This window comes from Ciconia boyciana, chromosome 1 (genome assembly GCF_034638445.1).
Source record: "Ciconia boyciana chromosome 1, ASM3463844v1, whole genome shotgun sequence".
Lineage (NCBI taxonomy): Eukaryota > Metazoa > Chordata > Aves > Ciconiiformes > Ciconiidae > Ciconia > Ciconia boyciana.
The window spans coordinates 128767201-128780303 of record NC_132934.1 but is presented as its reverse complement, the minus strand read 5'-3'; the positions used below and the strand labels follow the sequence as shown (position 1 = coordinate 128780303).

Here is a 13103-nt window from a genome sequence, read left to right as displayed (position 1 = left end):
TGCCAGATGTATCTCTGCTTCTCATGTCAATACAAAGGCTTCAGTGATGTTTTTTCTGGTAGTTGTGCACATGAGTCTCCTGGATACTAATACCACAGTGCCATCTTTTAAGCACTGACTGACACAGCACAGAAGTTGCTGACCAACTATCTACCTTATACAGAATAAGATACACTCAGAATGGATATTCAATACCACAGAACCATCTACACTGTCGGCTCGGACTTAACATCATTTATCTGAAGCTGGAGAGACAAATTTGCATAGTATTGCTAGCATATTCACAATTTGAAAGCCTATCAAAGGACAACTTTGATACTTTAAGGTTTGGCAGAGTACAAGAACCTGTTCTGGAAATGTTTTCAACCAACACCTTCAACATTTGCATACATGAGTCTAAACAAGTATTTCAAAACGCTTATCTTTCCATTTAGAAAGAACACTTCAAACATGCGAATTGGCACCATAGCATCACCACACATTCAATCTCAACAAAACGATTCCTGGTCTTTCACAAGAACAAGACAACTAACACCACCCTTCAGACAATATTTTAGTCTACTACGCCCATACAGAAATAACAGTCTACACAAAATTTACATTATATAGATAACTGAAGGATAGCTCCAACTTGCACCAGAAAAGTTTGGCAGGGATTTGAAAGTAATACCCTAATATCAATTTACTGCATTAGGCAGCACCACCAATTTCCAGTTTAGCTTTATTTTTCTGTTTGAGTAAAGACAGTAACAGGGACAGGAAAAAATATTGCAAAACACAAGTCACAGATATTTCTACCCTCGTACCTTGAAACACTTGCATTCAAAAGTAGTCTGAAAGGTGCTTATGAGAAAGTTTGAGGCTTTGTATAAATTCTCTTAGTTTCACTCTCCATTTGTCACCTGCCTTTTAAATGTACCATATAACAAAAATAACTCTCTCACTGCAAACACCTTTACTTCCATTTATATGCGCACACATAGATACATACACACCAGGCACTGTACCTACTTCAGCTCACAGCAGTGCAAAGAGCAGCATCATACAGACGCTCCTAGAGCAAAATGTTGCATACCAAAGTTGAGTGGGATGAATAAACATACATGATAGACTTGACATTATCCAAAATTTACTAGATTTGATCATTTACCCAATGTTTGGATCATCACTAAAATATCTCTGGTGTCAAAAAAGTAAATCAAAGGGTTTTGCTTGTATTGGTAGTGATTTTGCTAAAACATTGCAGCTGTAGAAGTAAAGATTTGAACTATCATCTCACTTGAAGATAGAGTTCTTAGAAAAAAGCTCAATAAAACACCTTCTTAAGTTTCCTATTTATTATGTACTGCAGTATATCACATGTAACTCTGAGCCTAATGAAGAATACTTTTGCCGGTCATACTTTGAGGCTACTTATGCTATTTAAAAATACAGACAACATGAATCATCATGGGATTAAAGTCAGGAGAAAGCGTCTACAGACCAGCACAACCAAAAACTTAACTTCATTTAAGCACTACAAAATTTTTGAGAGGGGACAGAAAGAGACAAGCTATTACTGGATAACCTTAAGAATCATGCTAATATATTCTCTTGGATGACTTCAATGGAATCCTTTACCATCAGGATTACCATTTACCATTACTCCTCTGCAACTGAACAGACAGATATCAGCACAGACATATCACCAAAGCTGGGTGGAAAAGACAACACGCTTTCACAACACCTATTCAATTTATCTTGTCTTCCTCAAGATGACGACTAATGGAAGGAAAAAGGAGCCTCGATGAAATCGAGACAACAAGAAAGAATGGACACAGATCTCACAACACCCTCTTTACATTTATCTGCAATCACTTATAGTAAAGGTTATGACCCAAGCCAGATAAAAATACACCATAAAAGTATAGTTTCATAATATGCATCCACCACACTTATCCAACTCACTGTACCGAAACCAACAGATTTAAGATTAAAGGCAGACTTAAATGCTGATTTTATTATCCTTTACTAGTGTGTGTAAAATTTGATACATTATTAATTTTATGGATGAACTGAGACAGTCTACATATACATTAATACAGGCTGTTACAGCATTCTTCAGATTGCTGCTATCAACTGACACCATTCACAAGACAGGACAAAGGGCAGGCTTTAACAAATGTTGTGAAATACTTTATTTTTAAGAATCTTGTTCCTCTCTCTCTACTGAGAGGAAATGAATTTAACATTTCTTCTTTTTACATTAAATATGTTAACTGAACATATACTTAACAAGGGGCAGAAGAAAGTAGTGCTCTTCTTACAGATCTGGAAAACAAAATTAAAGCTATCAGAACTGACACTGATCTTTGACCATGCAGGCTTTACCTGTAAGTTTTAAGAGTTCTTTTATACTAAGCCCTCTGAAAACAGAACTGGTCAAGTGGACCTGTTACAGAACATAAGCCTATAAACAAATAATTACTACTCAATTTTGTAACAGTGAACACCAGCACTAAAAATAACAGACACCTATCAATACATCAGCAGGATGGGTTGGCCTATCCACTCTCAATATTTATTTAGAATGGAAGAGGGGAAAAGGAAAGCTACTGTACAACATCAAGCTGAAAAATTTTGAGATATAGTTAGTATAAAAGCAATTATAAAAGCATTACAAATAGCTATCTTTTTAGCTAATTTCTTTATTTATCTAGTATTTACTGTATTCATTAGCTATAAAGGTATTAATAGACTACTAACAGCATCTTCAAAGTAGTTACCACCAAAACCTTCAAAGACAGTTTTATGCATATTTACCTGAACATAGTGTCTTGCTTTAAGTTTTCCCATTACCTTCCAGTGTGGCATACCTGGGCCATTCCATTTTTTGGTGACAGGGATTCTCTACCAAACTCCAAAGTACAGTTACTCTCAAGCCATCTAAGTAACTGCCTTTCCTCTCCTTGTTTTCTCCTTGCTAAAGCAAGGGAAAGAACAGCCAGTATTACAAGTCATGTCTGAACGAGGGGAAAACACACCAACTGCAGAGTCAAACACTAACACTGGAACAGTATCAAGCCATAAATAAGAGTAGCATCCTTCCACCATATCGACCTATATTAAACGACAAATTCAAAGAAGACTCAAGCTGTTCTTCCCACGAGCCAATATAAACAACCGATAAGATCGCAAATCCGACCTGAAGACAAGACTCTGGACAGAGCATAACTAAGGCCTTGCTACCTTTGGGGGCCTTCTACCTCCAGAGCCAAACCACAACAGCAGCATCATCATACTGCAGTCAACACGTCGAAGAGGCGGCAGCAGCTGCTCTTTTACCTGTGAATTTATTTGGAGGGGGGTTATTTGTTTTTACACAGCAAGAAGAGCATCTGTGGCCCAGCAGACACCACAGCCCCTGCTAAGTGGAAACCCGCATAAGATCTCCGGGCAGTCAACCAGCGACCCTCTCCAAAGGGCTCCAAAAACAAAGACCAAAGTTTTCTCTCCTCGGTGCGTGGGAGTGCGGCAGCAAAACAAGAGCCAGGATCAACACGAGCACCCTCCCATCACCACATCCCTGCCCCCCGCGGTCCCCAGCGGATCCCCCCGCGCTGAGGTCCTCTCCCCGGGGCAGCCTGTCTCCCTCCGGGCCGCCGACGGGGAACGGCCAGCTCCAGCCCGCTCCCACCCCGCCTCTCCCTCGGCCGGGGGGGTAGGGATCACCCCACTGCCCGGCGGAACGGGGCGTAGCATGCAGGTATCACCCCCCGCTCCGTCCCGAGCCTCCCTCCCTGACGGGGCACCCCCGGCAGCGGGCAGCCCTGCCCGCCCCCAAATTCAGCCCACACACACCTCCCCCTCCCCTCCCCCCCCCCGGCCCTGGGGCCTGCCCGCCCTCACCGTGCTGCGCTGGGGGCTCGGCTCCGGCGGCTGCATGCCCGCCCGCCCGCCCGGCCCCTCGGCTCTGCCCCGGGCCTCCGGGACGGCGACCGTTGGAGGGGGACGGCACGCGAGGCGCCCCGCGCGGGCCCCCCCGCTCCTCCTGGGCGCGAGGCGGCCGGGGGCGGGGAGGGAGGGAGGGAGGGAGGGAGGAGAGGCGCGTGCCCCCCGGTGAGGGCGCGCGGAGCGGGGCGGGGCGGGGGCGTTCTCCGGGCGGCACCGGGTCTCCGCGAGAGGGGGAGAGGGGGAGGGGGCCTGGAGCGCGGCGCGCGGCCGGGAAGCGCTTCCGGGATAGGCGGGCTGCGCCGCACGCTCAGTGCGGGGCGCTGAGGCCGCCGGGCGCGCGGCGGGGGGAGGGGCCCGGCCTGCGCCGACCAGGCTCCGACATGGCGCGGCCCGCGCGCCGGCTGCCCCCGCTCTCGCGAGACTTGGCGGCGGGGGGCGGGGGTTTGAACGCGCGCGGTAGCAAGCGGCGGGGCGGGGCGGGGGGCGGTGCCCGGTGTCCAGTGCCCGGTGCCCGGTGCCCGGCGCCCGGCGCCCGGTGCCCGGTGCCCGGCCGTGGGATCCCCTGACGGGCCAGTCCCCGCGTTCGCGCCGCCGGTGTCTCCTCAGCTCTTTGAGGGGAGGCTGTCCCGGAGCCGGTGCGGGGTCGCTGGAGGCCGGCCGGCTGGCCCGGCCCTCGGGGGTTCGTGAGGGCGCAGCCGGCCGTGTGTTGCGCCCGAGCAGCGCGGCAGAGGGGAGGAGAGGTGTGCGTGGCAGCGCCCACGCGAGTTCTGACCGCGGCTGGGCCTCCATGGTGCCGCGCAGCCCGGCAGGGCGTGCGGCAGCCTGCACGTTGGCGGCCTGGCTGGGGGAGAGGCAGCGTTGCGCTGCCGGGCGCGCAGCCGGGGCCTCGGGGCCCGAGTCGGCGGGCGGGAGCTAGCATCCGCTCGTAAGGGCTTCCCCCTTGACGGAAACCTCTGTCTAGCGTGGCTAGGCGGTTGTCGAAACTTTTGGGCTTTATTTTCTGAATATTGACAGCAACGATAAGGTGTGCAGACGCAGTTTACAGCACGGTTCTTACACGTGTAGCAGGGGATAGCTGTTAACGTAGAAATGCCTGTGTGCTGCGCTACCCTAAGCGCTCGTCATCCTGTGCCGTTCCCAGTAATGGTTTTGTGTCCCTCTGCTCGCAGGACAGACTTCAGGCAGTTGGGATGACACAGATTGATCCAACGTGGACTTTTCATTGACGTCAATGGAGGTTGAAATCTTCCTGTTGAGGCAGAGCCTTGCAGATGGTTTAGTGGGTATACGTTGGTTTTTCATCCACAGGCCGGGCCTTAGTTTGAGATCATGTTCTTCTGCTTGTGTGCCTGCATAACCTGGTCTAAAGCATCACCTCCCAAGTGATAAAGACCCAGATTTGCGTTTCTCATTTCTTTTTGCATTCAAATGTTTTTCTTTGTTTAGCTAGCATCCATCTTCTGTAGATCTTTTTTTTCTTCTTAGTGCTGTTCATCAGAGCCACAGAAACACCATTGCAAAGAAGTTAATCGGAGCAGATGCAGAGTTCCTGTAACCACCTGCTGTCTCTCTCCAGTAGAGATCTGGGAAGTGCAGGGTGAAGGGATGAAAGGAGGGGCCGTGTATCTTGTATTGCCATTACTGACTCTCCACGTCATCTTCCCTACGTGGAGGCGTGGGCTCCTGTGTCAGAGATTGCGTGAAGTTAATTAACAAATTCCTGTATTCTAATCCCTACATCGGAAACATGCCAAGCCTGACTAGCATTTCTGGAGAGGCAAGATGCAAAACCAGAAGTAAACAGGATCTTGGTACAACAATACTGTTGCTTAACAGAGACTGATTCTTATCCTATGATTGGAATTAACATCAAGATGCTGAAGTGCACATTCTTCAGAAAAAATCCATAATTTCCAAATATGAATGCGTGCTTTTGGACCCAATGAGTAGATCCAGTAGCTTTATCTAGTCTCTTATTTTCTTAAATTGTGAGAAACAGCCCTTTGTATAGTTGTTGATCTTTATGCACATGAGAGTCGCTGTGCCCTGGATTACACGTACTGGCCCTGGCTTGTTCAGCATTTTTTGTGTTGTCCAGCTACTGTCTTAATTCATCCTGTCATTTGTTGCTTCCAGATCTCTCAAATCAACATCCGAGTCAAACCTTTCCTCTGCTGTTTTTCACTGTCTGTAAACTCTCTGTACCACAGCTCCAGGGTGTCTTGGCTAGCCAGTGTAGCATCATATAAGTAAGCTCCATGGCTCCGTTTCAGTTCAGCAGCAACCAATCCTTTATTTTTGTTTGGAAATGATGCTTTTCCTCTGCAATGGACTGTAATGGAAGACTCTCATCTAGCAATTGCTTGATTTATCTGTACCCATCCACTTTCAAAGCAGGAGTGTTCCAACAGAAATTGCAGAGACTTTGTATTTTTCATCTGCCCTTAGCTAGTCATGGATTTGAGAGCAGGACTGTGCTACTGGCAAATTAATCAGTCTTGAAACTTCACAATTAATCATAGCAGAGTCAGTGCTCTGCTCCAGAATTTAGGAAAAAAAATCCTTATGGGTATTAGGTGCCTGATTACCCCGGAAATCAAAGAGTGCATATGTTTTAACTCTGCTGAACACATCTCTGAAAGGAGTTCATTTTATTGCTGATCCAGTTCTTCTGTCTCCTCTTATCCGTATGACAACTACAACAATTGATTATACGGAAAAGTAATATTAGGAGAGTATTTAATGTATTTTTAGCTGCTTCTAATGGGATTTAGCAGCTGGAAACAAGGAGAGCTGGCACTGAGGAATCAGGGCAGTTCTTAGACAGCTGTGTGAGAACCAGTGTATCAGACAGGGCTCTGACATACATCACCATTTTTTTCTGTATTTTAAAAAATGTAATATATGCAATGAAAAATTTGAAAACTAAACCTCCATACTTGCAGCTGAGACAGTTAGCTCAAAGTAGCATGGAATTTATTGTTAAATCTAGTTCTGTAATAACTTCTAGATGAAAATGCCCCTGGGTTTTGTGTGATTTATTTTTTTTTTTTAATTTTTTTAGATTTCATACTTATGGCAGTTATTACTACCCATCTTTGAAAGGCCTCAGGTTGGGATTTAAATTCCATGCTACATTCATTTTTAAGCAGAACAAAAATGTAGTTATTTCTGCTCCCCTTTTCTCTTTATGAACAGCAATCGAAGAGACCCATTTTCCTATTTTGGAAGAAAGCAATTTTCTGCATGTTTGTGCCTAAGAATTGCAGCCAGAAAAGTACCTTGATAAAATGGCCCTCTAGTATTCCATATGTTTTCTGTCTGAATAGTTCCTATACTGAGTTAGTTCCATTTACAAATGAAATGAGTAATTTTTCAATGTAAGCACTGTAAACTGAGTCTTGAATCTAAAAAGTCAAACTGAGTTCTTTCTCCCTGTTACACTGTGGTCAGTAATGTGTATTTTGTCACTGAAATATGCCTAACAGTTTTATTTGATGATGCATCAAGTAGAATACAGTATGAATCCATTTGTCATAGTTTTATTTACAAAAAGAAATAACATTTTTGGTCTTTGCATACTTGAAGTAATTAACATCGTTATAAAAAAGCCAGGAATGTGTGTCTACAGTAAGGAGGTACCATTTTTCATATCATTTTCCATACAGAAGGAAATTATCTTGGGATGAAGTCTAAGCAGAGTAATCTATAGACCTGTGGTAGTACCTTGTGTTAGCATCAGATCCTGCTGAGTCCTATGACAGTTTACTTGTGTACAAGAAGTTGCAGACTTAAGGGTCTATTTAGGTGAAAGCCTGTAGAACCAGAGTTCACAGTGAAGGATATCCTTTCTATAACAATTTTAATTCTGCCTACAGAATTAAATAGGAAATTTTAGTCCCGATATGTCAGTTTAAACTTCTCAACTGTCTAGCTATTCTTTAATAAATCCTGTGTCATTGGTTTTTAAGACCACCTCACTTCTCTGTCTTTCATTACATTTTAAGGAATGTATCGCTGGTCTTCCCTCATCTTAAGGTGAATTCTATGCCCTAAAAACAATTTGTAGAGCATGATTCATCTACTAGATTCCAAATTTAGTCAAAACTTTTTGGACCTGTGCATCGCTCTTTGTACTTTTCCTTTTGCAGTAAAGCTGTTTTGACTCTACTAGGTACCCTGGTTATTTTTCTGTTGCAAATTGTTGTCAGCCATGTGACTCTGAGAGAACAGTATAAAATGTTTATTGTTTTAACCGGGATCATGGATCAAGAAGTTGAGTTCAAAATGAAGATATCTTGGAACTTAAGAGTAAACACAGCAATACTAAAGTTGAGAAGTCAAAATAAACCTCTGAGAAAAGGGAAAAGATTCATAAGAGCACTTGAGAAATGCTACTACTTTTGTCTTAAGTTGGAATCTTTTCTACCTTACAAAGTGCAGATCTAAGCAACTGTCACTTGTCATACCCTCTGAAGGGCTACCTAACACAGTTTGGGGAACCTGTTGATATATGTATAAATGTGCATATATATATGCCTGGTAAATGAGAAGGCATTATCCCTCACTATTATCTTTTCTGTGTCTAGTGTTCTCCACTTTAGACATACAATACTACAATCGCATCTGTATATACACCAGAAAGTTTTCAAGGCGTGCCTTTCTATTCTCAAGTTCTGTGAGTGAGTCTAGCAAGTGGGGACAGAACTCTGCTGCTGTTTGGGGAGTGGTCTTCTGGCACAGAGTACAACTCAGACATTGGGAAGAGCAGTAGAGCTAGTGCCAGCGTGCACCTTTTAGCTGGCTTTCACTTTCATCGAAGAAAAGCTGTAGAGCAGTCCCCATTTTTCTTCTTGCAATTTCCATAATTAAGTTTGCTGCTTTACAAATTTCTAGCCCGTGACTTGGAAGAACGAGGTTCTACAGAAATACAAGTTCTCCATAAGCACTTAAAATCTTAAGAAAAGTTTCAAGTGTTCCTTTGCAGAGTCTTCTTAACTGCTGCAGTCCTGGCATAGTCATTGTCACTAGAGCTATTTGGTGCTGAAAGGCTGATTGAATCAAATCAGTAATAACATGGTAAGTGTCATGGCAAAAGTGTTTTCTGAATGTTTGAATGGGATATGTAGTGTGAGGGAAGTGAAAAGACATGCTTGCATGTATGCCTTTATGAGCATGCATTTTTGTTGTTAGGGTTCAAAGGCTTTAATAAGACAATTCAAAGAGGATATGTGATTTTTTTTTTCTAAAGCGACATGAAGACTGTATTTATCTTTTGGATGATATATATAATTGATTCCTTTGGAGGTATTTTTCATTACAATAAACTTTGGTGCTCTGGTCAATTCCGGTTTCTAAATACCTAGAGTTTCCCTGTGGTAGCAGGAATTTAAATGAATGATGTAATTTGCTCCTTCTGTGCCAGTGTTATTGTGTGGGACTACTGTATTCTATAAAATTAGCTGTCCTTTTTATCTTGGGTGTGGCTGTACTTCCGCGGTGGACACAATGACCGTGGTGTAAGTCCATTTTACCATTTACGACCTACGTGTGTTACATAGATATACCTAGACTGGTGAGTATGTGATTTGTAAAATTGCTGGTAAAGGATTTTGAAATTCTTAGGGATAAAAGAGATACATTTGTAAATTACCATGATAGAAGATCGCATGTGCTTTTCTTAATTTAGGATGATTTGGTGGTTTGCAGTCCCTTCAAGATGAGAGTAACATTTTTGCCACAATTCCTATGATCAGATCTAGTAGTATCACGGGGGTATTTCCAGTTCCCATATTTTTCACTGAGGTGTGACATTTGAAAGGGAGATAGTACTTTTGACTTGTACTGACTGCTTGTCTAAACTCATCATCACGTACTGTCAGTGGCCCAGTCTTTGCCCAGTGCCAGCTTATCCTGTGAACAGGAATATGGGCAGATAGCAGATTACCACATCACATCAGATATGGTTGCTAGTAAGAGCAGTCAGAATGATTGGGTCAGAAAAAACAATCTTTAGAAACAAAATACCCATCCTTATGGGAATGCATAAGAGTTCTGTGCAACATATAGAAAGCACTACTGCCTGAGGATCAAATGTTTCTTACATTCTTTCTTCCTTTTCTACTCATATCTATTGGGCAAGAGAGACATAAATGGTGTTAGAGCTCTGTGGTTTGTTCCAGAGGGGAGGAGCAGTGTGTTTTGACTGTAATGCAAATACTTCCTTTTGATATCTGTTGTTATATTCCTGGAAAGATACACAAGTATAATAGAAAATTATTTTCAAACCATGCTCCGTAATACTGCAGAAAGTTACAACTGTGCTGCAGGATATGAATAGAAAACAAATACTTATATGAGGTTTGGGGGGTTTCCTACTCATTAACTAAAAGACAATATATCTAATTCTGTGATTGTTTTGATTGTATTTTACAGCCTGATATGGGATGTTTGGTTTCAGCCCTACTAAAATATTTTGGGGCAGCAGTAGGACTGCTTTAGTAGGGCATAAGATGTGCGGAAAACACTGTTAGCATTAAGTCTATTGAGCTAGCACTTACAGTATCTTTACACAGTAAATGATGAGGCATAACCAAACCAAGTTTAATCTAGCTACCATGCAATTTAACAGTCATAAAAACATAGCACTGTAGGTTTTAGTTAGGGTTCACAAACTTCATATATATGTATATGCAGGGTTTTCTGCAGGTTTGTACAGTCAGTGATGAAGTGTGTGCTGCTGAGTCTGTATTACTTCTGTTGCTGGTTCGAGCTAGATAAAAGTTAAAGTGAGCGTGCCCAACTATGCTACAACCAACTCTCGTGGAGACGTCTGCACAGAGGCTGCAGTGGTGTCATAGTACGTAGACTGGGTTAGTAGCCAGAGATTAATGCAATTTATGACCTGCATGTGTTGCCAGCTAATAACGGAGGATTTTGTCTCAACTCACTGGACAAACATTTAACTTCCTGGAATTTGAAAACGAAGCTTTAAGGTAGATCCCCATAATTAAATAGTTAAAAAGGTCTTGATCATTGATTTCCAGTTTATGATTATCTTGCTAGTACTGCATAACACCTTACAGCCAGAGTAGTTCTGTAAGTCAGCAGCACCACTTGTAGAGGAAGGGTGGGGTTCTTGAAGAACACTGGTAGTTCAGGGAGAGTTGAGGCTAAGACATTTTTTAAATCCTGGCTTGTGCTGCAACACTTTATTGGAATAGTTCCCTCAATTCTTGAGAAGCTAACGCGTAACTCTGAAGACGTCTGTGACTGCGTTCCCTATTTCAATCTCCCACCTCAGGACAATAATCAGTAAAGTACCAAACTCCCAGCAGCCTGTGAGATCTGCAAGTATTGTAAAGGTCTAATGATAATCTAAGGTCAGAGGAGAGCACAAGACGGTGTTGGTGGTTCTCAGACTCCGCACAATATGACCTCTGTGCTTGTAATATCATGTCCTTCTGCAGCCTTGGCACTACAGACTTGTATGCAACAACGAGATTTTGCAGTCACTTACAAACGTGTCTCATGTAGAGCTGGAGACACATAGCTTCTATTTCTCAGAGTCATACCAGGTCATATGTGGTGTTTGAGTTGTTAACGAACTTGCTTGCTGAGTTGCATTAGTTTCCAAGTGGGATTTCTTTCATCTCCAGCTAGCTGAAAAGCATTGTCCCTTCTTTCTACCTGATGCTGTGGTCAATAGTAGCAGGTGCTTCAAACACTTCCAACACCCCAATTGAAGTGAAATGTGAAGACAGCTGATGCAAAAAACCATCTTAACTTCTCCTTACATCTGTCTCTCTGCTGAGCTCCTTTTGCTACCTGCTACATATTCCTGGGTAATAACTTCAAAGCCATTAATGAATCAAGCCACACAGCATCAAGTATCTATGATTCTGTTTTGATCCACAGACCACTGGTGGGTTGGGAAAAGCTAGTTACAGGACCTAAGATAAAGCACACGAAAACTGGAAACAAACACTGCTGTCACCAGGCAGAATTAGATGAATGTTGAATAAGACCATTTTTAGGAAATTCCAAATGGTCCATGGAAAAGTCTTTCACTGAGACACTCATAATAAAGATTCACCCCTTCTGCTCTCTTTAAAACTAAACACTCCTCAACTTAGTCCACCATTTTTCTCCTTAATGAAAAGAAGTAGATTCTCTGAAGACAAGGAAGAACTTATCGCTGCTGGTTTCATATGGAAGACTTAAATTTTATAGAATTGGGCAACTATTCTAAAATGCATAGCTTAGATACATTTGTTCTGTACTATTCAAGGCTGTCATAGTCCAGCCTTGTGTGTTTTTCTCTACACAGGCTATCAGAGCACGGAAACAAGTTCTGATTAACCTTCTGTCAGGTACTGCAGGAATAAGAGCAAGCAAAAGAAAGGAAAGCGAATTGTAGCAATTCTCGTGAGTTGTATGACCAGGCAAAATCAGGGTGGGAGGCTTCCTTCAGGCCAGTAGTTTGAAAAGCTATGCAATGTTCTCAGGGGGAAGGAAAAAAAAAAAGGAAAAAAAAAAGATGAATGTTGAGTATCAGAGAGACATAACTCAGGGAACTAATACCTTTTAAATAATCCTTTAATCTGACATGCAGCTTTCCACTGGAGAAACGGAATGTCCTTTCCAAGCAACGTATGTTCCTTTGTGTTAAAGTCTGTGCCAACACAATAGTAAACACAGTGAATGCGAGTTAAAAAGAATGAAAATTATTGAAATTAATGGAGAAGAGAAAGTGAATACTCCATATTTCAGAGAAATAATGTCAGGGAACTAGGTGAAACAGTAAACAAATTAGGGTAAATATTTCAGTTGTCATTAATGATAGTGCCACTATAAAGAATCTTTTTTTTCAACCTATCCCTAGAATTGTTTTCTTCACACACACTTTCAATTATATGTAAAATGAGGTCGCTACTCATTTCCAAACACAGATAGCTGTGTATTTTTAATTTAAGTTGCCACAAGGGAGCCGCACGATCCTTTATTGCAATAAAACACAAAAGCATGTTCTTGCCATGGTGTTGTGGTTTAGCCCTAGTTGGCAACCAAGCACCACACAGCCGCCCACTCACCCTCTGCCCCGGTGGGATGGGGGAGAGAATCTGAAGAGCAAAAGTAAGAAAACTCGTGGGTTGAGATAAGAACAGTTT

General features: G+C 42.9%; 1 protein-coding gene and 1 long non-coding RNA gene across 9 annotated transcripts in view; one reads left to right on the top strand and one right to left on the bottom strand.

The window, feature by feature from the left end:
• Positions 1-4071, bottom strand: part of TAB3 (TGF-beta activated kinase 1 (MAP3K7) binding protein 3) — a 44672-nt gene extending 40601 nt beyond the window's left edge. For 5 of the 6 annotated variants that reach the window (XR_012039948.1, XM_072848440.1, XM_072848477.1 and 2 more), the window contains exon 1: positions 3889-4071. The gene's annotated coding sequence lies outside the window, so the exon portion shown is untranslated. Of the gene's footprint in view, positions 1-3228; positions 3325-3888 lie in introns of all 6 variants that reach the window. The other variant, XM_072848451.1, reaches the window with a different exon arrangement.
• Positions 3611-13103, top strand: part of LOC140645202 (uncharacterized) — a 34018-nt gene continuing 24525 nt past the window's right edge. For all 3 annotated transcript variants that reach the window (XR_012039952.1, XR_012039951.1, XR_012039953.1), the window contains exon 1: positions 3611-3745. This is a non-coding gene — a long non-coding RNA (uncharacterized lncRNA). The remainder of the gene's footprint in view (positions 3746-13103) is intronic.